General features: G+C 47.4%; 1 protein-coding gene across 4 annotated transcripts in view; it reads left to right on the top strand.

Moving 5' to 3' along the window:
- STS (steroid sulfatase) overlaps positions 1 to 26069 on the top strand; it is a 183094-nt gene that overhangs the window by 51922 nt on the left and 105103 nt on the right. The window lies entirely within an intron of this gene.

Here is a 26069-nt window from a genome sequence, read left to right as displayed (position 1 = left end):
TTCCGGAGAGCCACACAGGAAATGCATTAAAACTGAGGCTGGAACCAGCTTACCCTGGCTCCAAACTTCACATTTTACCAGTTTTCATCTGTGGTATCTTTTTGGGCCATACGACAGGGCTGATACTCATTTCTGACCTACATGATGGGCATTTCAAATGTTTTGTCCTCCTACTTTGATTAAAAGATTTTGCCCCATTTATTAATTTTTGAGCCTGGGTGGCTCAGTTGGTTAAGCATCTGACGCTTGGTTTCAGCTCAGGATTGTGGGATGGAGCCCCACGTCCAGCCTCGCATCAGGCTCCATGATGAGCGTGGACCCTGCTGAAGATTCTCTCTTTCCCTCTCCCTCTGCCCCTTCCACTCCCCCAACCCTCTCTTTCTAAAAAAAAAAAAAAAAAAAAAAATCCTGTCCCATTTATCAATAATTAAAGCTTTTTCATAATGATAATAAAATAATAATAGCTTAATCCAGAAGCATTAAAGAAAAGGCATGGGTGTCTCCATGTTCAATAAAACTATATCCTAAGTTGAAGGAAGTGCTAACCCAGGGTATGCTGAAAAATTGTGTTGTGACTTTACTTATTATTTGATAGATCACACAGACCCCATGGCTATCAGAGAAAATAATTTACTCGTTTAGGTTTGGCAAGCAAATTGATATTCTTTTCCTGTAATCCATTTTGACAGCTTACAAATTTTATTAAAAATTACACCTGTCCTGTCCTGTAGAGGAAACACATTTTTAAGAGGCCCTGATTGATTTTTCTGCATTGCTCAGGACATGACGTTTTTATTCAGAACAAAACACAAGTTTTGGAAATTCAGCTAGAAACAACTAGCATACTGTTTTCATCTCCCCCTTTGCACTCCACACGTGAATTATGTTCGCATTGTCTTCGAGCATTTCCAGGATGTATGGAAACCGTAGAGAGTAGGGCAGTTCTCACAAGTGGAGGGTTGCACAATATTGGTTATCTTTAGCGATTCAGTCAAGAAAGTCTCTCCTTACACTTTCAGGCAGAGGAAGGACTGAATTTACAGTTTCCCTATTGCTTGAATTCGTAAATACTAATTTTAAAATTTTAATTTTGCTGAATGATGTGAGAAAAGGGTCTTGTGGATAATGGTGAAAAAACAAACCCTAATTTAAGGTTTCACCATATAGCACAGATGTAGTGCTTGACGGGAAAATTTAGAGCTTGAGCTATTTCAACGTTGTGTTCCCAGTTGGAGCTTTAGCAGAAGAAGGATCCGTATGTACAAGTGAACTTGCTTATAAGAGAAGAATTATTTTCTAACTTGGGAAAGACTCATTTATGTGATAACTTGGGGCAGGTCCGGGGTTACACGTACCTGTTAAAAATCATGACCTTTGCACAAATCAGTGCATGACAGATATTTCCTAAGTCCCACCCCATCCCAGGAGCTGAGTTGATTGTCTGGGGGAGCATAAGGAGAATGGTCTCCTGGCCTCTCGAAGTTGGTAGGACAATGGGAAATGCAGCCGTGAGGATGATGCTGTTGGAGCAAACACAGAGTTTGAAGTCCCCACTTCTGTGTTACAGTAAAGCTGGCTGTTGGCTCCACAATCCGGGATGGGAGGGAGCTCCTGTCCTACTATGCTTACAAGAGGGTGTAAATATGCATAAACAGAACGTGGGCATTTAGCTATTTCCCTCCATGACGTGGGCATTTAGCTGTTTCCCTCCATGGCGTGCTGAGTTTTCCTGATTCTTCATGCCTTTGTACTTTATTAAGTGTGTTTGTTTTCATTTTCGTAATAAAAGTAGGACATGTTTGGGACACCCGGGTGGTGCGCTTGGTTACCCATCCTCCTGTTGGTTTTGGCTCAGGTCGTGATTCAGGGTTGTGGGATCGAGCTGTGGGCTCAGCACAGAGTCTGCTTGAGATTCTCTCTCCCTCTCCCTCTGCCCCTTTTGCTTGTGCTCTCTCAAATAAGTAAATAAATCTTTAAAAAAAAAAAAAAAAGGACATGTTTACTGTTAAAAAAAATCTAAAATCAGAAAAGCCTAAAAAAAAAAAAAAAAAACCCCACCATAATTGCATCAGCCATACAAACTCCTGTAATTGGGTGTGTATGTGTGTCCTTGCAGAAGTTCTTAGGGATAATATATAGAAATGACAACATGCTATGTGTTCCATTGTATAATTTCCATCTTGTAACATTGTATTTGAAAACAATTATAGATTCAGAGATAGATACAAAACAGTAGTGCAGGGAGGTGTCTTGGGCAAAGGATTATTGTTTTCGACAGACAGACAGACGTATTTCCTATACTTCTAGACCTGGAAATTCCTGACAATCACTGTCTTCACCTCCTGCCCTCCTTCTCCTCCCTCAGTTGCTTTCTTTCTTTCCTCATGTCCTCCCTACCCTCTCTGCTTCCTTGGATTCTTCCCTTCTCTTCTGTATTAACTTTCTAGGGCTGGTCTAACAAATTGCTGCAAAGCTGGGGGCTTAACACAACAGAAATTCATTATCAAGCCCTTCTGGTGGTTAGAAGTCCACAGTGGGTGTCAGCATGCTGGAATCAGGGTGTCCACAAGGCCAGTCCCTCCGGGAGGCTCTGGGGCAGAATCTGTTGCCGTGCCATGTGCCGCATCCAGAGGCACCTGCGTTCCTTGGCTCCTGACCCCTTCCTTTGTCTTCACGGCCAGTGGAATGACCATCGTCCAGTGTCTCCCCATCAGCCTTTTAGAAGACCCTTTGTGATGACATTGGGCCCATCGGGATAAGCCAGGATTCTTTGCCCATCTCAGCGTCTTTAACTTAAACACCCTGCAGAGTCTGTTTTGCTTCCTAAAGTAAGATAGTCACAGGTTCTGAGGATTAGGACGTGGACATCTTTAGGGGTCGGGTCTTCTGCCCGCCCTGCCCCACTTCTCTTTATTCCTTCGGCTCTGAGGTTGGTCCATCCGGACAGTGACTCCTGGGCCTTGATTGGATGCCCGGGGCTGTGCTAAGCCTGGGGGGCTCTGTACATAGCATTGCAGCTCCATGCAGATGGTCCCCTACTTGTGACCGTTCGAATTAGGGTCTTTCCACTTTTCATCTTACAATGGTGTGAAAGCAGTCAGTGGAAACTCTACTTGGGATTTTGAATTTGGATCTTTTCCCAGACGAGATTCATGCAGTCCCATCCTGTCTGGTGATGCTGGGCAGCGACAGCTCCCAGTCGGTCACACCATCCTGGGGGGGGGGGGGGCGGGGAGTGAGAACCCACACCCTGACAGCCATTCTGGCCCCAGAGAGCCATCTGTCACTTTCAGGACTCGGGAGATGACATAGTCAACACTTTACGATAAAAGCCTGTGTGAGATGATTTAGCCCAACTGTAGGCTAATGGAAGCATCGGGGTATGTCTAAGGCAGGCTCTGCTAAGCTGCGATGCTCTGTAGGGTAGGTGGATTCAATGCATTTTTGATGTTCCGATATTTTCAACTTGCAGAGGGTTTATGGGGACGAGCACACCACCAGAGGTGCAGGAATATCTGTTTGTATTTGGAGATAGAATACAGAAAAAAATTGGATGCAAAGATGAAGGGCACAGATTTTCTTTTTTCATAAGTGGGTTACGTATATGCATTTATAATCCAAATATCCTGAGCCTGAGATCTCTCTAGGTTTGGATAGGAGCACATTTGCTTTAACATTGATACCCATTGTATTTGTTTCTCGTTTCGTAATAACCAGTAGCTTCAAACAACACCCCTATACTATCTCCCCGTGTCTGTGGGTCATGAGTCCAGGCCTGGGATAGATGGATCCTCTGCTCAGGCTGTCACATTAAGGTGTCAGCCAGACACCCTTCTCATCGGAGGCTCAGGATCCTTGTCCAGCTTCAGTGGGTGTTGGCAGGATTCAATTCCTTGCTGTTGGGGTCTGAATTGAGTCCAAGTGTCCTTGCTGCCTGTAGGCCCTGGGCCACATTCAGCTCCTAGAGGTCACCCATGCCTCCTGGACGGCACTAGCCTCCATAGGCAGTTCATGTCAGAGCTCTTTATTGCTTTCTCTGGGCCAGTTGGAGCATATCTGGCTTCCCAAAGGGCTCAGGACCCTTTCAAGGGATCACCTGATTGGGTCAGGCCCACCCAAGACAGTCTCCCTTTTGAATGAACTGAAAGTCAACAGGTGAGTCATCTAATTTCAGGAATGACATCCGTCATATTCACAGGTCCTGTCCTCCCCTCACAGGGGTGGGATTATAGAGCACGCATACCAGGGTGGCAGGAATATTGCTGGCCATCTAGGAATTCTGCCTGTCCTTCCCCAGTTTTTCTGGCCTCTATCATTTGGACCTCATCCCCTGTAGAACGTTGTCCTGCATGCAAACAACCCTCCTTCTCTTTCTTATATCCATAGTATATTCTTATATCCTGAGCCACCCCTCGTTTGCTGAGATTCCCAATAGGCAACGAGATGGCTGCTGGTGGGGTTCAGGGAGAAGACTGGATTGCTCTTGGACTCAATTCACCCTGGCTTGCTTGCTTTTCTTTCTTTCTTCCCTCCATCCATCCATCCATCCATCCACCCTTCCTTCCTTCTTCCATCCATCTCAGGGCTGGAGCGGCCTTTCCCTGCCCCAGATGGATAGAAGGCATGTCTCCAAGTCTAAAAGCCAGGCTGGGATGGAATCCAAACACCTGCCATGTCCTCTTTCCTCCCCTTCCTTCTGGGGCCTCCCCCACGCAGATCCATGTACCAAATTGTTGTCTGTGTGTTCCTGTCTCCCGTCTGCTCATCCTGGGACCCGTCAGAACCTTTCAGGACTGCATCAGTAAAGAAATGCAGTGTGGACTGTGATTAAGTTGGAGTCACATAACGGCTGACTTAGTGGAAGATTTCAGTTGAGAAGGGCATGCGGTTGTAAGTACTCTGGAGAGAATTAGGTCTCAAGCTAGACGAGGCTCTGTCAGACTTTATCTCAGAGAGTTTGCTATCCATAGGGGGGATTTTAGGTCATGCTTGCATTGGACTTGCCCTAGGAGTGAGCTGTTTTAAATAGATAAGTCTTCCAGTGATCCTGAAGATAATCCATCTGAGATCACCAGAATACTTCCTTCTTTACATACACATAAAACAGTTCTTCTCTTTTGATGCAAGTGATCAGGAATTGCACTAAACAGTTTTCTTGCTAACAAATGCAGTGCTTTAATGAATTTGCATGATATGATTGTAGTCAGCATTAAATGTAATGCTTGCCATTTAAATATCCACACACCTCCTTGCTGTTGGGAATGCTATAGTCTAAAGAGGTTTGTAATCAAAACACGGGTTTGCTACTGTTTCTTCTTTATGTGTAAAAATTGTATCTGTCTCTGACTGTGGGAAAGGAACCGTATACACAGCCATCCTCCCAGGCCAGCTCCTTACTTTATTCTGCGTCCCATTGGGATTTTGGCTTCTCCCAACCCATCCCTGCCTGTCTGCTCCAAAGATTGTTACCTACTTTTTGTTGAAGGACTGCATGGGCTCTTTGGGACCTTACTGTGTAAAGGACTTGTCTGTAATCCTGTATCCCAGAAGATCCCATGGATGAGGATTGAGAGAGCCGCACGCAGACCTGAGTGTGGGAAGGTCACTGCTCGGCGTCCAGTGTGGAAATAGGATCCCATCAATGAAATCCAGAACTGACCACAAGACGCAGGATGGTGTTTGGGTCTCGGCTTCAGACGTGGGCAGTGAGGCAGTGGACTGGGTTGGTCGTGGTAGGGTTATCCTGTCAGCCGTGGGGAGCCAGACTCAACTCCAGCTTGGATGTCCCATTAAGTGTCTTCCGTATGGGTCCTTTCGAGCTCAGGGGACATCCCATGATAGAGACCTCCATATCTAGGATAAATCAAAGGAGAGATTTGTAAGGACCAGCCGACAGATTAAGGTGGCTGACCCAACATTCTGGGCTCACATACTATTGCACAAGATCACCAGGAGATGGGAACTGAGTTCTGGAATATTGCATATCTTTTAGCAGACACTTGGATTTTTTTTTTCCTTTTTAAAAAAATTTTTATTAAGTGTTTAATTTTAATTCCAAAGAGGCACTTGTTTTTGTGCATTTCCTATGGGGGCTATAGGAGCAGAAATATTTTCCCTTCCTCCCTTGCTAGGTGCTTTTGGCCAGTCTTTTAATGAAATTGGCATAAGACAGATGAACAGGAGAAAAATTTAATTTCATATGGACAAAGTCGTGAGGGGCCCCAAGACAATCAGGCAGTTGAAGGTTATATACCATCCTGAGCTAAGGACAAAGGGGTCAGAGTCTGGGGCTTCAAGGGGGAGGGAGGGAATTCACAGGAAGCATAAGGGTCACAGAGAACAAACAAGCCGTGCCAAGCTCCCCCAGCGCCCCCCCCCCCCCCCGCCCCAGTCAGCCCAGACTCCGTGGTTCTCGCTGATGATCGCTGTCTTCCTGGACCAGCCCCTCTGTCTAAATTCTCCCAGGCAGTGGGGTGGGGGGAGGGTGTAAATAGCTCTTCCTGAGTCTTTTGGGCTTTGATTGTCTTCAGCTCAAAATAGTACACATGCCAAAGTGGCACATTTTGGGAAGGCTTGATCTGAACCCCTTCAGGGGAAATGGTGAGAGTAAAAATAATTATTTTTGCATCCATGGATCGAGTTTCCTTTTTTTTTTATTAAAGATTTTATTTATTTATTTGTCAGAGAGAGACAGAGCACAAGCAGGGAGAGCGGCAGGCAGAGGGAGAAGCAGGCTCCCTGCTGAGCAGGAGCCCGATGTGGGACTTGATCCCAGGACCCTGGGATCAGGACCTGAGCAGAAGGCAGATGCTTAACCCACTGAGCCACCCAGGCGCCATGGATCGAGTTTCCTAAGAGGAGTTTTATTTTTATCAGAAACATCCTTTCAACATTTTGTATCCTTAAGGAGCCCATACAAATATATACACACACACACATATATATATGTACATACAAAATATACATGCATACATGTGTGTATATATATATATATATATATATATATATATATATATAGTAGGCAGCCTCACATTGGAATTTGGGAGGGTCATTTCCTGCAGCCTGGGGATTTTCTCTGTAATTTTACTGCAAATTCTCTTTTGCAATCAGTGCTGAGGGGACTCATGCCAGCCCTTCAGCCAAATAGAGCACATTCTGCAGAGGTATTACATCGCAGGTGGGTGTGTTTGGAGATGAGTGCACAAGAATGTGAAAAGTCCTCACAGGCTCTTCCCTGGTTGTTTGGCCATCCAAATAAGACCTTCTCTGATTTACTGTCTGCAAACCAGGGGGCTGGGAGGAGTCATTTACGGTGGCTGAATGCAGACCGTCACCCTGGACCTACCTTGTCTTGCGATCGTGGCCTCTGTACTGATTAGCGGTGTGATGCCCCACGTAGCCCCTTAAGCTCCTAGGAGCGTTCCTTGCCTTTCTCCTTTATGGAAGGCGGATGGTGACGGGGCGTCCATGGTGAGGATTGGATGTGGGCCCACCCTGTCCCTCATTTGCCCGCGGGGCGTTTTTGAGAGTGAAAGGAGGTGTTAATGATGGGGACAACGAGCACGGCCCTTAGCCTGGGGTGGCGTCTGAAACACGCTTGCAGGGTGCCCACGTCCCCCCCGGGCGCTGGCCCTGCCCTCAGCTCCTCTTTGTCCGTATCACCGTCCTTGATGTGCACCGGCAGGGCTGTCCCTGGCATAGAGCAGGTGCACTATGAATGCTCTCGACATCCCTCCCACCCAAGCACGGTCAGTTTTTCGAGTCACATCGTTTTGGATGGCTTGCCAAGGACGCCCAGTGCAACACTGGAAACTCGGGCAGATTTATCTATGTCTTTCCTTTCTTCACCTTTGCATAGAAGCAGCCCCCCAAATCCTCCAGGAACTCACGTGGCCGTATGGTCTCCGGGTGCCCGCCATCAAAACCTGCTGTCTAGAAAGAAGAACTTGATGTCTGTGTGCTGTGATGGCCGTCTGAGCCCGTGCAGGCCTTCTCTGATTGGTTTCCTTGGGTCCCCCTGGCTGTGGAAGGAACGAAGGCAGCTCACACAGCAGTGGGTGGTGCTGAAGAGAAACGGGTTTTGTGGAGGCAGGTGAACCGGGGTTCCATTCACGGTTTCGCCTCTTGTACTCCTGGGCGGGTCAGCTCAGGGTTCTCTTGAGCAGGCAGAGAGAGAACACTGCCCTGTGATGCGGCGGGAGACCTCAGCGGCATTGTGACCGTCCTGGGTTCCTCCCTGTTGTCCTCACTTTGTCCCCCTCACCCATTCTGTTCTCCTCCCTGGAGGAAGCCCCCTGGGGACTACCATCAGCAGGCTGTATTTCCTCTGGCCCTGGTGTATGTGCTTAAGGGGAGATATAACATCCAGAAGGGGAGGGGACTCGGGTTGAGGTTTTCATGCAAGCCCCTCGTCCTTCCGTAAAGGTCTGCAGAGGAAGGGCTGTATTCTGGACTGGGCTCTCTGCTCCCATCAAGGACCCTTGTTGGCTCTGGTGACCCCTTTCTCCCCTTTGGGCATCAGGATGGTACCAGCCTTCGGGGTCAACCCTGTCCCCCTTGGCTTCCCTATTCCTACCCACACCCCTGTCAACCTTTTAGTGAATTCTTCCATAATTTTCTTATTTTGCATGAATCTCCCCTTTCCCGCTGGGATGTCTGACCGATTCTGGGTTCTTCCTGGTGCCCCCAGGAAAATGGCAGCTCATTCGTCGACCCCAGAGGCCATCCACGGTAGCCTCAAACAGAGCAGGTACCGCTCCTTTGCAGCTCACGTGTGGAGCAAACATATTGGAGTAGGTAGCTCATTCAGACCCAGCAGAGATGCTTCCCTTAGTCACGGAGTAATGGTGAGATGTTTCTGCCCTGCAGCCTAACAACTACGTGACTAAGACCTCACGAGGTGGGGCAGGCACACTCCTGCGTCAGCTTTCCTCCAGGACCCTCCAGGTGATGCTGGTGAAGTGGCATCTGCGTTTCTCTAGATCCCAAGTACTGAGGACGGTACACGGAGGGCTGTGATTCTGGCACCTTCTTTATGATCTCTCACGGGACAGGAAGCTTGATTTGATGGCAGAACCACACTTGGAAAGGGCTCCATCTCTGCCCGGGCAAGACCCCCCTCCCCCTCCCACCGCCCCCCAAGACAACCTGGTCTCCACGGTGACACATAGACACACAGATGCAGAGCCAGGAAGGAGAGACTTTTATCCGAAGGCCTTCTTTCAGTGGGAAAAACACGCTTGTCACAAGGTCTGCATAGTTTCAAAGCTTAGGCAAAAAGGGTTTTACTCATATAAGGAGAAGTAAACAAAGCCAGGGGGAACCAGGCGTGGGAAATGGGACGAGAGGGTGGCCTGATGGGACGGTAGATCCGAGAAAGGTTTTCCCTGGGGCCAGGCTGTCCTCAGGAGAGGCTGTCTGATGGCTCGGGCTGAGAGTTGGGCCAACGTGCGGGGTCCTGCGGGCAGGAGAGAAGCTGAACCAAAGTCTGACAACTATTTTCTTCTGATTGATGATGGGGGCGAGCCATTCCGTGAAGCATTTGAGACAAAGAAAGGGAATTTGGAGGGTCTGTGTCTGGCTTTGTCCAGAGTCATCTTGGGGGCATCGGGAAATCTTATCTGAGTCATCCAAGGAAAGGAGTGCACTCAGCCATGTGGCAGAACAGCGAGAGTGGGCGTATTTCTTAACCATTTGTGTTTTCCAGAATCACAGGGCTTGGGTGAAACCGAACATTGTTCGTGAACCTAACAGCCTTTTCTTCTGTTCACTGTGGTTGAGTTTCAAGGCAGGAAATGTTCAGGGGTACTCCGAGAGAATGCATCCTTGGGCGTGTCTCCGTCCCATGACCAGCTGGCCAAGCTCTTGCAGCCGAGCCAAGCTGTGCATGAAGATGTACCTGAGAGGGATGCCAAGACTTGGTTGGGCAGGCCTTGTTTTCAAGGAGAAGGCTCTCCCTGGGAATATACTCGTTCACCTCCCGCTGATGCAGGAAGCAACAGAGGAGGGGACGTGAGTGGTGTTGCAGATTCCTCGGCCACCAGCCCGTGTACCCGACGGCACGGGCCGGGTGGGTGGAAGCAGGAAGATGCCTTGCAGATAAGCACGTCTTCCAGCAGGCATTCCTGTGGCTTTCCACCTTGAAGCAAACAGAGCTGGGACGCGCACGGCACCTACCTGCTTCCGTGGGGTGTTCTCCTAAGACGTATTGTCCCGCACTGGTGTTTAAAATCTGTTGTTGCTTGGTGATTTCCATTGATTACAATGATTTTCTGGGATGCTTAGCAAGGGAAGGTTTAGAAGGGGTTATAAATGGGGCTAATTAGTGAGATGCAAATCGCTTTTATGGTTGCTTCCAAACATTTAAATGACCCATAATTAAATTATGTTGCCAAATTATTTCTTAATTATCATCTTCCTATTGAGTTTATTTCGTCAGGAGATGTCATGCACAGTTTAACGTGCAGAGCAAGGAGCATCGTGCAGATGGATGCCTTGCAGAGAACAAGCAGAGTGCTCATCTGCTTGGGCTTCTCTCTCAATGGGTAGACTTTCATGTTTCTCTTTCCACTTGGATCCGTCTTAGATGCTGAGTTTGCGTATGAGCTGACAGGATCTGCGTGTTGGGAAGGATCATAGCCGTCCCTTTGTTCAAATTCCCTACTTCTCCACCAAGTCACCCTTTCCACAATAGCCCCAGCAGATGGGGTTTTTCATTCTCCACCCGGTCGTGGCCGGGAAAAGATGCCGTGTGCCAGGCTGATCATTTCATGTGGGTGCTCCTGTAAGATTGTGTTCCTGGTTTTGGACACAGTGCTGGCTCTGGTCTCTGAGACAGCAGAGAAGTCCTTTCTGTCTTTTGCAGATGGCTGCTCACGCAGATTTAAAAGCACTTTTCATGTCTTTTGTGTGCTGGGAGAAAGGGTAGCAATTCGTGAGCAATCACGTATGCAGAACGGTGTCTGTGCCCCCGAGCATCTCATTGGCCTGCACCTCGATAAGCCCACGTCTGTCTCTCCCTCTTAAATAGCAGTGATACGAACTGAGAAATATTTCCACTATGGTCCGACCTGGGCAGACTTGGCTGGAACTTCTCTTCTTTGTCTCAGAAACATCCCCTTACATAATGTGTGCTAAAGGAGCATTAATTTTAGCCTTAGGGACCAAGTCACATCATCGCTCACCTAGCTAACACCCATGCCTTCATCGGCTAACATCTTCTCCATGTGACTCACAGTGAGATCACACCTTCTTGATATCAGCATCCTCCCGCCGTTGATGATATTCGTTAAATTAAGTAGATTGTGTGTCACCTCTGGATTTGATTCTGTGAGTGTTCATCTCTTGTTTCACTTACCAGCGTCCTTCTGAGACCGTCCCCTCTTCTGAGGCACATACCGTCCTCCGCGTGCTGGATGCGTGTTCTCCTAGCACGTTCGTACAGATCGTTGGTATCAGTTACTAAGAGCACAGGCTCATGGTGCACATCCTGAAACACCTCCACAGTGGCCATACCTGTTTTATAAGCCAGCACTCTTCTGCAATATCTCCTCAGCCAGCCTGCAACATGGGATGTCCACATTCCTGGCTACCATGATGCTTTGTTCTGCTGCGGAAGCTAGCAGAACTGAAGAGGTCCGGTTGCATGACCTTCCAGCAGCGGAGACCTGCCTTGTTCTCAGCCAGCTCAGGACGGTATCAGACGTTCGCCATTTAGCTTCCTATGCGCACACGGACCATCTACAGAAATACTGATTCTAGAATCTGGTGGCAGATACATCTTGAGTTAGCTGGTTACCTAGGGTCTAGTTTCTAATACCTTTCTTGTTTTACTTGCAAACATGATGTGACTGTTGAGGAGAGGACATGATCAGGCAGCATGCCCGTCCAATCGGTAAATGCACGTCTGTGGACATTTCCCTAATAAGGTCAGCACGCTGTGTGACTACATTGGGAGTCCATTGTTTGCGTTTGTGTAGGCACCATGTGAAAAAATAAGGAAGTGACATTACTCGCTAATTAATTAAGTAGGATTATATTCTGTTGTCAAGTATAATCGTGTTGCTGTTTGAACTTGGATCTTCTTGGTTTTCTATTGTTATAACCGTCTATCAGCAAGTGATAATTAGCTTGCAGTGTAAGCAAACTCAGCATGTGAAGATCTCGGCCAAGGGCATGTCTTACTTTAGAGAAGACGCTCTTCCGTTCGGACACCCCCGGTGGAACTGAGTGCAGAAAACATAGTTCTGTAGGGGGAAACGTGCTCTCGGCTGAAGATGTGGTATCTTGAGTCTTGTTCAAGATTTAACATTTAACCCAAAGGCACTTACTGTCATTAAGTGTCCAGTACTATGGACTTCACACGTTGTATGTGTATGTAACATACATGTGTATTTATGAATAGTTACATATATGTGTGTATATACATATATAGATTTTTTTCTAAAGGCGGACATTGAGTCTAGAAGACTGGTGGACACTAAATTCAGTATTTGCCGCAAGAAAACATCACAGCCCTTTGCCAATCTGGCCCCTTGTGTGAGCTGCTCTCTCAGTGTAGATGCTGTGTGTTAAGCTCAAATTAAGTCCAGTTCCCTCTGGCTTCAGATGCTCTATGGGAGATCCACATTCGCCCCCCAACAGAGCTTGGGGTCTGACCACCAGGAGGCTCAGAGGACTCCACTCTGTGCTACAGCCTACTGCCTGGCTGGCTGGTTTCCCCTCTTCTCCACATTCCCTCCACCTGCGAGGGAAGCAGACGAGGGTCTCTGGTGTGTAGGAAGTCTGGATTGTAGTGCATGTGGCTTTCAGTGCATCCTCAGCTTTCTGATGGGTTTTTTAAAACACTAGGGCTTTAATCAAGAGCCTCATACGGTGTTGCTGGTGTGCAAGACCATCGGGCAGTTCCTCAGCAAGGTAAACATAGAATCTCCGTATGATGCAGCCATCCCACTGCTATGTCCGTAACCCCAAAGAACTGTAAACAGGTGTTCCGGCAAAAACCTGTACACGAATGTTCATAGCGACAAGGGTCAGGAAGATAGCCCTAAACTAGAAGCAACACAAACGTCCATCAGCAGATGGATGGCTGAGCAAGAGGTGGCAGCCCCTTACGATGGAATAGTATTCAGCCACGAAAAGGAACAAAGTGTTCGTACCTGCTGCGTTGTGGACAGACCTTGAAAACATTGTGCTCAGAGAAAGAAGCCAGACGTACATGGCCACGTAGTACATGATCCCATTTCTGTGACGTGTCCAGGATAGGCACATCCTTGCAGAAAGCAGCTTAGTGGTTGCCAAGGGCGGGCGGGCGGGTGGGAGAAATGGGGAATGTCAGTGTGGAGGACGCACGGTTTGCTTGGGGCTGCTGAAACGTTCTGCAAGTAGCTGGAGGTTGTGGGTGCACCACATTGTGCGTGTTCTCAATACCACTGAATTGTACACCTTACAGTGCTTTAAATGGTGGAGTTGATGTCATGTGAATTTCACCATCTTAATATCCAAATAGTTAAATGGAAAGAAAAAAAAAAAAAGGTTCTACATTCTGCTTAGAGATGCTGACAGCGATGTCCATATATTTATAGTCACTTAAAAAACCAGTCGTGATTCTGTGAGAGCTTCTATGTTGGGGGTGGGGGCACCCACCTCCATTCGTCCCTACAAAGATGGCCAGGCTGATGATCATTCTCTCAAACGCCGTTCATGCGGAGGAGTTAAGTAGCTTGCTGAAGGGTGAGGTTGACAGTAACAGCTGGCTGGCCATGCACTTAGCGGGGATGGCCTAGTTGTTTTGAGCCATCTTGATCCCTGATCTGGTTGTGAAATCGGTCATGCCTGGCCCCCATCCCTAACAGCTAAAATCATGTTCCTCTTTCTCATCTCGAGTCATTGCGCAGCTGAATGCATCTCACCCCCCAAAAGACCAGAGCAAACAACCCCGGAGGCCTTCTGACATGGCAGCCCTGATGACAAGACGAGGACGTAAAGAAACTTTTCACTCTATTTTCAACCCTTCTTGCTTTCCCCTTTTCTCCTTCAGACCTTCTGCAATGCTCTGTCTTCTCCCCTTTTAAGTTTGCTGAGCGTTCTCTCTGATTGCCTGTGATGTAGGCCCACTCCTTCATACCGAATGGTAGAAACTACAAATGTTAGAAAGGTGAAGTCGGGGTGTTCAGGGGGATCCTGGCCAGGGGATCCAGGAACATGCACATAATTCCCAACCTGCATTGACCCAGGCTCTGTGTCTTCCTGTGAGGTCTCCAAGAAAGCTCTGTGTAGAGCAGTGACCTCCTTAGGCAAAGTTACGTTTTCTTATTTGCTCCAACACCAAACTCCAAAGAAATCTAGCAACTTAGACTGGGACCTGCCCAGAGCTTCTGTCCTGCATAAACGAGACAGGCAGCATCAGTTTGTCCCATGGCGGGAAGGGCTCAACGTTCTCTGGAGCCTCCTTTATAAGGGTGCGAATTGCATCCCCTCCCCAAAGTCCTGCCCCTCCTGATCACATCACCTCAGAGGCGGGTTAGGATTTCAACATCTGAATTTCTTTGGAGTGTGGGGTGGACACAAACATTGAGACCATGACAGTTTCTATTTGTGGTTTGATCACAAAATCCTGCTGGGATTCAGCATTGCCAGCAAACAGGTCACCTAAGTCTGGCCCCCTCACCCTCTACCGTGTCTTGTTGTAATGAGACTTCCGTGCAGTGCTGTCCGGTACCAAGAACTCTCCAGTTCTGGTGACCCCCAACAAGCCCAAGAGGAAGGTGTGACATGATCACATTCCCCAGACTTCTGAGGACCCCTGTGGTTCGCAAGATGCAGTAAATTTTACCTAAATAACCACGCGAGGTACGCCGTGATCACGAGGGAATGATGGCGGAGCGTTTAGATGTGGACCTCAAGGAGAGGTGTTACAAGGCTGAGCGGCACCGGGGCGATTTCCTCCTCTCGCACACTTGCCTTTCAGCCCTTAACGGCGGGCACCCTTGACATCTCTGCTCGGCCAGGTCACAGAGTTGCCACATTACAGACCTTGGGGATCCCAGAGAGTTGTTCCAGTTGAAATGGCAACGGGAGAATCCCATTTGTGAACTCCCTCCGACGTATTCCCCGTGGAAATGTGCTAGCCCGGAGGGGGCGTGCAAGGCCGCGACACACGTGATTTCCGTCCGTCCCAGTTGGCTGCTGGTAGGGTAGGCATCTCTTCCTTACAGGGCTCTGACGTCCCCAAAGAACGACTGTTTTCAGGGCATTTACTCTTCCGAAGCATCGGAAACGAAGTGCTGACAGCAGTATTCCATGTTGGGCATTTGCATCGGTGCATGTGCTAGATAAATTTATTTATTTATTATTAAATATTAAATTTATTTATTTATCTTGATAGCGTGACTCCGTCTCAAAATGCACTTTGTTCTTTAGTGTGGAGAGAAACGCAGTTCACCGTTAAGATAACCTCTTATCTTAAAAGCAATCCACTCGTTACAAAATATACTTTTCACAAAATGACACTGATCAAAGCTCCATGGCATTAAATATCTTCTGGGGACCGTGATAACGTAAGTAAATATTTGCTTATGATAATCATGCATTTTTATCTGCAAAGTGGGGAAACTGATAACCCTCTTTTGTCTTAAAAGCAAGCCATTAGATGTGAACATCTAGCTACAAAACATTCAGCTGTGTAGAATGAAAATAATGAATCAGGAGCAGTAAAAGTTTCTCCTGTAACATTTGGGATAACGTTCAAGTATTAACTTTTATAAGACACTGATATTCGAAGATATTTCAACGAACTAATATAAGGTGATCTAGATGTGCATGTGTGTAATCTATCAACAGAGACAGGTATATATTTTCACATACTTTTTATCCTTCTATATATACATATTTATGTTTATATATAGTATATGTATATATATACACACACATCATGTATATATACACATATGTATATATGCATAAATATGTATATAGAGAATATAATATATGAGTGTGCATATATATATATACATATATGTGCTATGCCAAAAATGCATTTATGAATTTAACCCAGAAGTTATTTAAGAATTCAATGAGAATTTTTTTTTTTTTAAAGATTTTATTTATTTATTTGAGAGAGAGAGAGAGCACAAGAGGGGGGAGTGGGAGAGGGAGAAGCAGACTCCCTGCTGAGCAGGGAGCCCAATGCGGGACTCGATCCCGGGACTCCAGGATCATGACCTGAGCCGAAGGCAGTCGCTTAACCAACTGAGCCACCCAGGCGCCCTCAATGAGAAATTTAATGATGAATAAAAATGTTCATTTGGGTTCTACAAAAATGTCTTATATCCAGGGGCACATTTACCAACATACATGTTATTAGCATGTGCATGATATAGTTTTTTCAAAATATGTACATCTTCACAAATTTTACCCCTGCAAAGAGCTGTGAAGAATTTCATAGCTGTGGGTATTAAGGAGGGCACGTTCTGCATGGAGCACTGGGTGTTATAAGCAAACAATGAATCATGGAACACTACATCAAAAACTAATGATGTGATGTATGGTGATTAACGTAACATGATAAAATAAAATTAAAAAAAAAAAGAATTCTGTAACTGTGGTCAGTAGTCCAAGAGTGCAATTAATGCTGATTAGCTATTTTGTATATTTTGTCTTTTAAAATTACATAATTGCCATCAACAGATGAGTGGACATTGGGCGCCTGGGTGGCTCAGTCGGTTAAGCGTTTGCCTTCGGCTCAGGTCATGATCCCAGGGTCCTTGGATTGAGTCCCGCATCGGGCTCCCTGCACAGCGGGGAGTCTGTTTCTCCCTCTCCCTCTGTCGCTCCCCCTGCTTGTGCTGTCTTGCTCTCTGTCAAATAAATAAAATCTTTAAAAAAACCGGATGTGGGGTGCCTGGGTGGCTCAGTCGTTAAGGGTCTGCCTTCAGCTCAGGTCATGATCCCAGGGTCCTGGGATCGAGCCCTGCATCGGAGTCCCTGCTCGGCGGGAAGCCTGCTTCTCCCTCTCCCACTCCCCCTGCTTGTGGTCCCTCTCTCACTGTGTCTCTCTCTGTCAAATAAATAAATAAAATCTTTAAAAAAAAAACAAGTGGATGAATGGATAAAGAAAATGTGGTCCATCCACACAGAAGAATATTATTCAGCCTTAAAAAGGAAGGAAGTGCTGACTCTTTGCTACCACTTGGATGAACCTTGAGGACGTGATGCTGAGTGACATAAGCCGGACAGAAGGACAAATCCTGAATGATTGCACTCCCATGAGATACTTAAGAGTAGTGAGACTCATGGAGACAGAGAGTGGCAGGGTGGGGGCCAGGGGCTGATGGAGGAGGACAGTTAGAAATGGTTAAGAGGGTGAGTTTTATGGGAATCTTTCCCACAATTAAAGATCATTTAAAAATTCCAAAATCAGTCATCAAATACTCAAACAACCCAGCCATGTATAAAGTGAAATGGAATGCTCCTTCCAACCACATCTTGCCCCTTGGTGGTACCTCGTGGCCCAGCCCCTCTTGTCACGTTTCTCTATGAATGGATTTGGGGTCCAAGAGTACTGGACTAGCACCCCCCCATTCCATCAGTCACTTGCCACATGTCCTTGAGCCGGGCATGTCACCTCTCAGGCTGACTCTCCTCGTCTGTAACAAGGGAGTCATCCAGAGCCTCCCGCACTGGCCGTTGGATGTAGAGAGTGGTCTCTGGAGCATGGGTACCTCGCGGCTAATGATCTGATACAAACTGAAGGCTGTGACTGGTTACTGTTGCTTTGGCCACTGGTGCGTGTCTACACCACCATGTCTTCTTCAGAAGCCTTTTGCTCTTGGAGTTGCTTTCCCCACTGCGGTGCAGTTTGTAATTACTGGTTGCTCTGAACTCCAGGGGAGAGAGGGGCTCCCCTTCAGCTGGCTTGGTTGGGTCTTGAGGAGGGTTGGGTTGGGTTGGGTCTTGAGGAGACTACGGGACCACTACCCCGTTTGCCTGAGAAATTCCCCACCTCCTGGACCGGGCTGGGAGGGGTCTCATCTCATGACAGGCTCAGTCTCATCACTGCCATAGAGCACCTGCCTCTTAGCATTTCTCAGTGTCAACGGGAACACTCATTCTTGCCGAGGAACCGAATACAAGTTGAGGCAGCCAGATGTGGACCTGGGCAATGAGGGGAAAGGCTTTTCAGGAACCCAGACATCATGGGGTGTCGAAGGCTCCTCAGACTCTGGTTTTTACAATTTTCATGGACTATTTTGCTTTGTGTGGATGCTTTCAGGGGCTTAGCCCTGTCCTCTCAAATTGGAAGAAAATACGGAATCAGTTCCAGGCAGACTTAGGGAAAAACCATCGGGTTTTGGGAACATAAATATTACAGGAGCTTAGACGTGGTAGGAGCCCTGGTGTTGTCCAGCCGTAGATAGAGGTGTGCAAAGATCAGGCTCCTCAGTTCCATGTTGGCAGGTAAGGAACTTTGCCACCAATTTGGGAAGCATCATGGCTGGACTCCCTGCATGCTACCCTCTTCGTCATGTCCTAGAGCATAAGCCGTACCAGCAAAGAAGACAGAGAAGTCAGTGGGAGCCATGGGGGTCTTCCAAAGACTTTCTGAACTTGGTGTTTCCCCAAGCTGTCTGAAGATTTTAGTTGTAAAGAAAGAGGTTGAGAAAAACTTAATTTTCAAATAGCTTTCATTATTAATACGATTAACATTAATATAATTAAGTTAATTGTGATATGTGTAGTTGAGTGTATTGAGAAATGCCAAGACCAGAGTGCCGTCTACTGTGGCAGAGTCTATAAAAATAGCGATTCGCTAGATAAGTAAAACATAAATATTTATTTTAGAAAATTGCAAGCAATTTATTGTTTTTTATTAAAGTATACTTGGCACATAATGTTACATTAGAAAAATCATAAACAATTTAAAGGGCTATTTAAATCTATGGAAACACCTGTTTTAACACATATTCAGATAGGTTTTTGTTGTCAGATAATTTTTACGGTTTTAAAACAGGATGTCTATTTAGATAACGCTTTGTTAACACTTCGTTAACCAATTATTGGTCAAGAAATTTATTATAGATAGTTTGAATTGAATAAATCTGCCTTTCTTCTAAAAAATATGGTTTGTAATGTGGGGTTTTCTCTATTTTCAATATGCCTTTTTCCCCCATTGAGCAAAGAGATTAGGAACATTTTCGTTGCCATGGTAAAGTTTCTGTTATGTAAACGCAGTGTTAGTTTTTCTTTAATGAACAAATTTAATGTAATTACATCTCCAGTTACGAAAATATTCTTTTGTCTCCCTCCTTCATGATAATTCTGTTTTAGGAATAGCTACTTCCTCACAAAAGTGTTTTCTTGCTTGTTTGCCAAATTAAGATTGTTCAGAAAAATAATTTTTTAAGGAGGGAAATTATGCAGGTTTTCAGAAATGTGCCATGCTCATATTTTGAAGTAGAGCACTTTCATTTATTTTTTAAGTACTAACTGTGTTTTAATACTTTGAAACACCTTTATAAATGTCCATGCTTGTGGGGAAAAAATAAGTTCTGGTTACTTCAGACAGTAGTAATTTATATGCAAGAGGATTCTAAATGGCTATTAACAAACTTACATTTTCTAACATTTTCAACTAGGTTGAAAGGCCTAACCATATCTAATGCAGTCACATTTTGGAGGTTAATGACGTAATGTCACATTGAGCTAACCAAACCCATTCTGTGATTCAGAAATTAATACTCTGTAGATATTAATAATTATTAAAGGGCTTTGATATCCTATTGGGTTTAATTCCAATTAAAAAAAAAAGAAAAGGTCTATACTTGAACTAAACGTCTCAGCAAAATGCACAGAAAATTGGAATGGATTTTTCCAAAGGAAGACACATATGTACAATGGATCTTTATTGTGGCAACGTCCTGGTGTGCAGGAGATATCATCTTAAGCCCCAGACATTTTCTGTCTTCATTGTTCTCCGCAAAGCTGATGGCCCCCGTGTCTTTCCGGAGAGCAAGGCTGAAGTCTCCTTGACCACTCTCTCTCTCTCTCTCTGTCTGACACCTCATATCCAGTTAATTACCTGGTTGTATTAATTGCATCTCAAATCAGTCCTGATGTTCTGTCCCGCCCGCCCCCACCTAGACTGGGTACCAGCATCTCTGTGACGTCATGGCCACTGGGCTCACTTTGCCTCTAAACTCTGCCAGGTCCATCTGCCACGGAACAGCAGAATGACGGAGAAGGCACATCATCCCCTGATTAAATTCTGCACTGTCTGCCCGTCATGTCCTGGGTGGGCTGACAGTGCTACCCATTTCTGATCCCTGCTCTTCCTTGAGACTTTTCTCCAACGCACAGTGAGAGTCTTGCATGGAAAAACAAACAAAAACCAAAACAACGGTGTGCCACCATAGGAATGCTGTGCATTCGGCCATTCCCAGAAGCAGCACAAGAAAAAGAATGGGATAGGGATAGGGAAACCTATCATCTGAGTGGTTCTCTGCATAGTGGCTTTATATATATTTTCCTTCTGTACATTCAGAATAGAAGTAAAAAGACAACAAAATAGTTTATTTGAAAAAAAATGAATTTTGATCTTCATGTACAGTAAAGGCAGGGTGGACCAAAGTAATGCTCGAAATAGCTGAATTTTGGGTGAAACTTTACTTAAGACTCACACGGAGCCTGGATTTTGCTTCATTTAATCTCTCTGTCAACCGTATCCCTCTGGGCTACCATAAGTACATTTTCCATTCCCGGTATTTTCAACCTTCGATCGTAAAACAAAAATTCATTTTTCACATGGTTGGTGAGCTGAGCAATGTGTCTTTAAATTACTTACATAAATTCTGACTACTCATTGCTAATGAAGCATGTTCTTAAAATAAGTTCAGCATGGCCTCTGAGCCTCTGCCATCAGAAGCCTTTGCAGATCCTCATTAACACAACTGAACTTCCCATCCAAAGCTCTTGGACTTTGTATTATTTTTCTGCTTCTGTGTAACAGATGAATGTAAAACTTAGCAGCTCAAAGCAACAAGGGTTTCTTATCTCAGCGTGTCTGGGGGTCAGGAATCTGGCACAGTGTAGCTGGTGCATTGCGATTGAGGTGCCGGCCAGGGTGGTGGTCTCATCTGAAGGCTCCGTTCCGAAGCTCACTCAGGTGGTTGTGGGCAGGATTCTGTTCCTTGTAGGTGGTCAGCGTGAGGGCTGCAGGCCTCCCTCAGTTCCTTGTCATGGGGAGGGGGGGTCTCTCCTACATAGAATCTCACTCCATTAAAATCCAGCAGGAGGAGGAGTCTACTAGCCAGATGGAAGTCACAGTCTTTTGCATCCTGAGCACAGATGTCACGTGCCGTCCGTTTTCCACATTCTGTTCATGAGAACCAGGTTGTGAGGTCCAGCCATTCCCAAGGGGAGGGGATTATACAAGATGGGAATACCCGAAGGGTGTCACGGGGGCCAGCATGTAGTCAGCTGCCACATTTTGCTTGAAACTCTGTTGCTGTCCTTATAGTTTACACAAAGTTATAATAATAGCGCCATGATGACTACTACTAACAACCACTGGCCCCTAGTGATGAGCCCCTTATGTGTTCATAGTGCTAAGTGTGTAATTTTATCTTCTCCGTGATGCTTACAAGGTATTGTTTTGATTATCCCCATTTTGCACGAGAAAGTACCAATAGAGAGGCTGAATCATGGCCCCAAGTTTCTCCACCAGCAGGCGGGGGGCCGGGATTGAAACCTCACATCACCTGCCAAAGCCACGGTTGTCACTCCGGTGGTCACTGGAGTGGGCACCATGCTCGTGTGGATTCCCTCCTTTGACCAGCTGGAGGAATGTGGGGTCATTCTGCGGCTCGTGCAACCGTGAAACCCTCCCAAGGCTGTCACAGTGTCGGTTATCCGGTTTTTGCCCCATAAGTGTGTTGAATTGGAATGGATTTGGTTGAATTGTCAGTGAATTGCTTGTAGTTGTAAAGGTGTAGATGGATTAACTTCCTCCTAACAAGGGCTGTTTGTCTAGTGCTTCCTCATTTTGGAGACTTTTTCTTCTCTTTCTTTTTCTTTTCATTGTGGGGTGGCCGGGGGATGTTCTTCCTGCCCTACTCCCCAGCTTTATTGAGGTATAACTGACAAAATTGTGTACATCTGAAATGGAAACGTGATGATTTCATATACATGTAGATTGTGAAATGATTATCACAAATCAGTTAATTAACATACTCATCAACTCACCTATTATTCACCATTTTTTGGCTTGTGGTGAGAATGTTTACTATCTACTGTTGAAGGCCGTAGCAAGTACACAGCACAGTATTATTAACTGTGGTCTCCATGCTGTCCACCGGGTCCACGGAACGTGGTCATCGTAAAACTGAGCATGTGTCCCCTTGGACCAACCTCCCCCCGTGTCTCTGCCCCTAGCGAGTGTGTTCCATTCTGCGTCTGTGAGTTCGACCTCTTTTCTTTTTTCAAGATTCCACATTTCTTTTCATACTGCATTTGTCTCTCTGTGTCTGACATCATAGCCCCCCGGTTCATCACTGTTGTAACAAATGGCACTATTTTCTTCTTTTTACGACTGAGTAATATTCCATTGTATAGAGACCGCGTCTTCTTTATCCATCTCTTGGCAGATGCTGGGCTAGCTCCTGAGCCTTGGCTGCCATGAACCATGCAGAGAACACGGGAGTGCAGGGGTCCCTGAGATCCCGGTTTTGTGGAAACCCTTTATTTCCACCATGTGCGCTGACTCCCTGTGGCAGAGACAGGATCGGAGGGAATGGTGGATGAGCCCGAGGCACAGACAGCTGGTGCTTTGTGCCCAAGACCTCGTGGCTGGTGGCCTGAGCAGGGACAAAACCCCTGACTCGTAATTCTCCACACATTCCCCTACTTCCTGACAAGCAGGGAGAAGAATGCACCAAAGAGAGAACTGAGGGCAGCGTTAGGGATGAGCGAGTTGCTGTAGTCAGAACCACGGGTCCCTGCGTGGTTGTCTTTAGAGGACGGGAGGAGTGGGGAGCAGAGTTTGCTTTTCTGAGAAGGGAGGATGCTTGAGAGGGAGAGAGATGCAAGAGGGGGGAGCGGAAGTAGGTCTGGACAGAGAGGAAGGTGTTGCTTCGGGTCATTGACACATGAGGGTTAAGGATCCTGTGATTTGGGTTTCCAAAGGCAGCGGACAACATGAGTGTTGGGAGATGGGTCTTCCCTGGTGAACAGGGAAGGTGGTACATGGCACACACACCAGTGACGGACAGGAGGCAGGTAAAGCCAGGGAAGGAGGTATGCTCAGGGCCTGACTTTCTCTTTGAAGACCCTTCCCGAGATTGGTGCCCACGTGCCTGGGAGTTGAAAGGCTTCTGTAAGTGTTGGGGGCCTGTCCTGGCCGAGGAACATCACCTGTCAGCATTGAAGACGTGCTTGTGGGTGCAAGGGAGAAATTCACGGTTACTCGGATGGGTGGCAGTTTCCGAATTCTTCTGTAGATGCCAGGCAGCTTGCGTGGGACAGCTGAGAGGGTGAGTGGAAGGTGCAGGATGCAGAGATGTTGCGGATGACTTTACAGATGCCGGGAAGGGTGGCGGGCAGACAGGAACTCAGAGGCTCTCTGTGGGGGGCAGTTTTGCTCGTGGGGTGCAGCTGAGCATCGTCCAGTGACCAGCAAGCCCCACAGCGAGGACTTCTCCCATCTCGAGTGCCGGTCATGCCAAGGCTGGGAAACCCTGTTAATGACAGCAATAAGCTAAGAACCAATCATCATTTCTTTACATAACAAATCATTAATAGTAGAAAAATACAATTAAAATAATAAGGGTGATGAGTGCCTGCTCCCGGTATTTCTTCACAGAGCTGACTCGGTAGAGAACTAGGCAAAGCACGTAGAGTGCCTGCACGCACTCAGAAAGCTGGGGTTTTGAAGTAAGAAGTTGTATTTATTTATTTTCTATATGAAGCGAAGCGTGAAAAGACTAAGGAGTTGGAAGCATGTGACCGCAGGACTGTGGCTGTCGGCTTCTCTGGGTGTGAACGCCCCCCGTGGCGTCCTTGCGGGGACGGGAGGTTAGTGAGCATGCTCTTTTATATGTCGCTGGTATTAGTTACGGCTTCACAAGGCGTTCAATCCACTTAGGGACCCCTGCCGTGCCAACCCTCCGCATTCTGTGGGCATCCCTAACGGGGGTCTTTAGTCATCCTCAAAGCTCTCCTGTGTGTCACTCCTCATGCTGACAGAAGGATGCTAATTTTGGAATCCTTCTATTACCCATAAATCCTTCCAGCCATCTAAAACACAGGGTACCGTCCTCATTAATCTCCTCTTTGGTGGAGTTGGAGCGAGGCATTGTTAATGCAGCAGAGAGAACGTCGGCGCTTTGTCTTACGCGGCTGTCGTGGGTCCTTGTTCCCCCAGCCACTGCCCTCGTGGGGTCCCCAGTGTGGTTAGGAAAGAGAGCATCTTTCCAGCCTCGTATCCACACAAGTTGTCAGTCGTTGGTTGCTCATTTGCTCGGTCGCAGAGACCGCCTGATGTCAGAGGGTATGTTCAGAGAGGAGAGAGTACGGAGAACACGGCTGTGGAACGCGGCCGGACACTGTGGCCTTATGTCCTGCACGCCTCCCTGCTGCCCCCACGGGCCAGGGGGCCAGGCCTCTCCCTGGCCGGGCAGCCTGGTAAACGGCATCCCCACCATAGCCCCCGCCTCAGCTCTGGCTCTGAACGGACAGGAACACGGGCTTGGGGCTGAGAACCACTCGGACGGGGAGCAGAGTGGGGAGGGAGGCAGATGCCAGATGAAGTGGGAAGCCGACGTCCGCCCATAGAGCTGAGAATGTGATTCCAAGGAGGTCAGGCTTTTGGTTCCAGTGGGACAGGGACACTGACCCCCACCGCCTGTCCAAGAGAGGGCTAGACAAGGATGGAAGATGGCAGAGCAGGAGTGGGGTTAGCCGAAGACAGGAAGGGAGTCGCTCCCTGTCTGTGGATGCAGAAGCCAGCAGGAAGACTGAACTTAGCATCCCAGGACCCAGAAAGGGCCAGAAAGCAGAAGCTCCAGGTTGTTCTGAAGATGGGGTCAGGAGTGAGGGTGGAAACCTGAGGATGGTTTGCACATCTGTGTGGAAGCGATTGGATTTCTAGGTCCCCGTCCGAACGGTGCAGACCTGGCAGGTCCCCCTTGTCAGCCAGCCCCGGGAGGGAAAAGGCTGGGTCATTGGAGAATGTGCATCAGGGAGGCTCTGAGCTTGGGGCATCAGGCCCAGCTGGGACACAGGGAAACGAAGGGTTGGATCGAGGCAGAGTCATTAACATCCATGTTGGGAAGGGAGGGCAGCCAAGTCCTCACCCCACTGCAGTCCCAGAATGCGGCCCGCCAGAGGGACCCGGCCCCAAGCAGGAGATTGAGGGGTGCTCTGTGGACACACAGGTCAGGAGAAGAGGCTCCCAGGTCCTGACAGTTCATCCTACCCACACACACGCAGGCCTTCCATCCGGCTTCCCGTGTCCTACCCTTCAAGGGGAGCAGACCACCAGGAACCCCGGGCATCTGTGAGCAAAGTCTCTAACACGACACAGCCCAAAACATGAACACCAGCACGCAGCAGGGACTGTTCTGTGTTGTAGGATGGAGCAGTGAACAGACACACAGCACACCGTACACCTGGTTCGTGTTCCGCGTGAATTGGTTTCCCCTGATACTGTAACAAACTCACCATCCTGGAGGTTTAAAACCACGCTAATTCATTTATGCTAACGTTCTGCAGGTAGGAAGTCTGGAGTGAGTCTTACGGGGTTGAAATGAGGGTGTCAGTGGGCTCCTTCGGGACTTTCGGCTTTAGCGGCTTCTAGAAGGCCCCTGCACTCCTGGGCTCTTGGCCCCGCATTACGTCACCTTTTACGTCACTTTGCTCACCACGGACCCCTCCTTTGGTCCTGTCACCTACCAAATGCCCCACTGCGTCCCATTTGTGAGGACACTTACGAGTGTGTTGGGCCTAACTGGACGATCCAGGCTCATCTCCCTATTGCAAGATCTGGAATGCCATGTGCAGAGGCCCCTCCGTCTGGA

The sequence above is a fragment of the Halichoerus grypus genome, chromosome X, assembly GCF_964656455.1.
Source record: "Halichoerus grypus chromosome X, mHalGry1.hap1.1, whole genome shotgun sequence".
Lineage (NCBI taxonomy): Eukaryota > Metazoa > Chordata > Mammalia > Carnivora > Phocidae > Halichoerus > Halichoerus grypus.
Note: the sequence above shows the minus strand (reverse complement) of the source record. Positions and strands in the feature narration are given on the sequence as shown.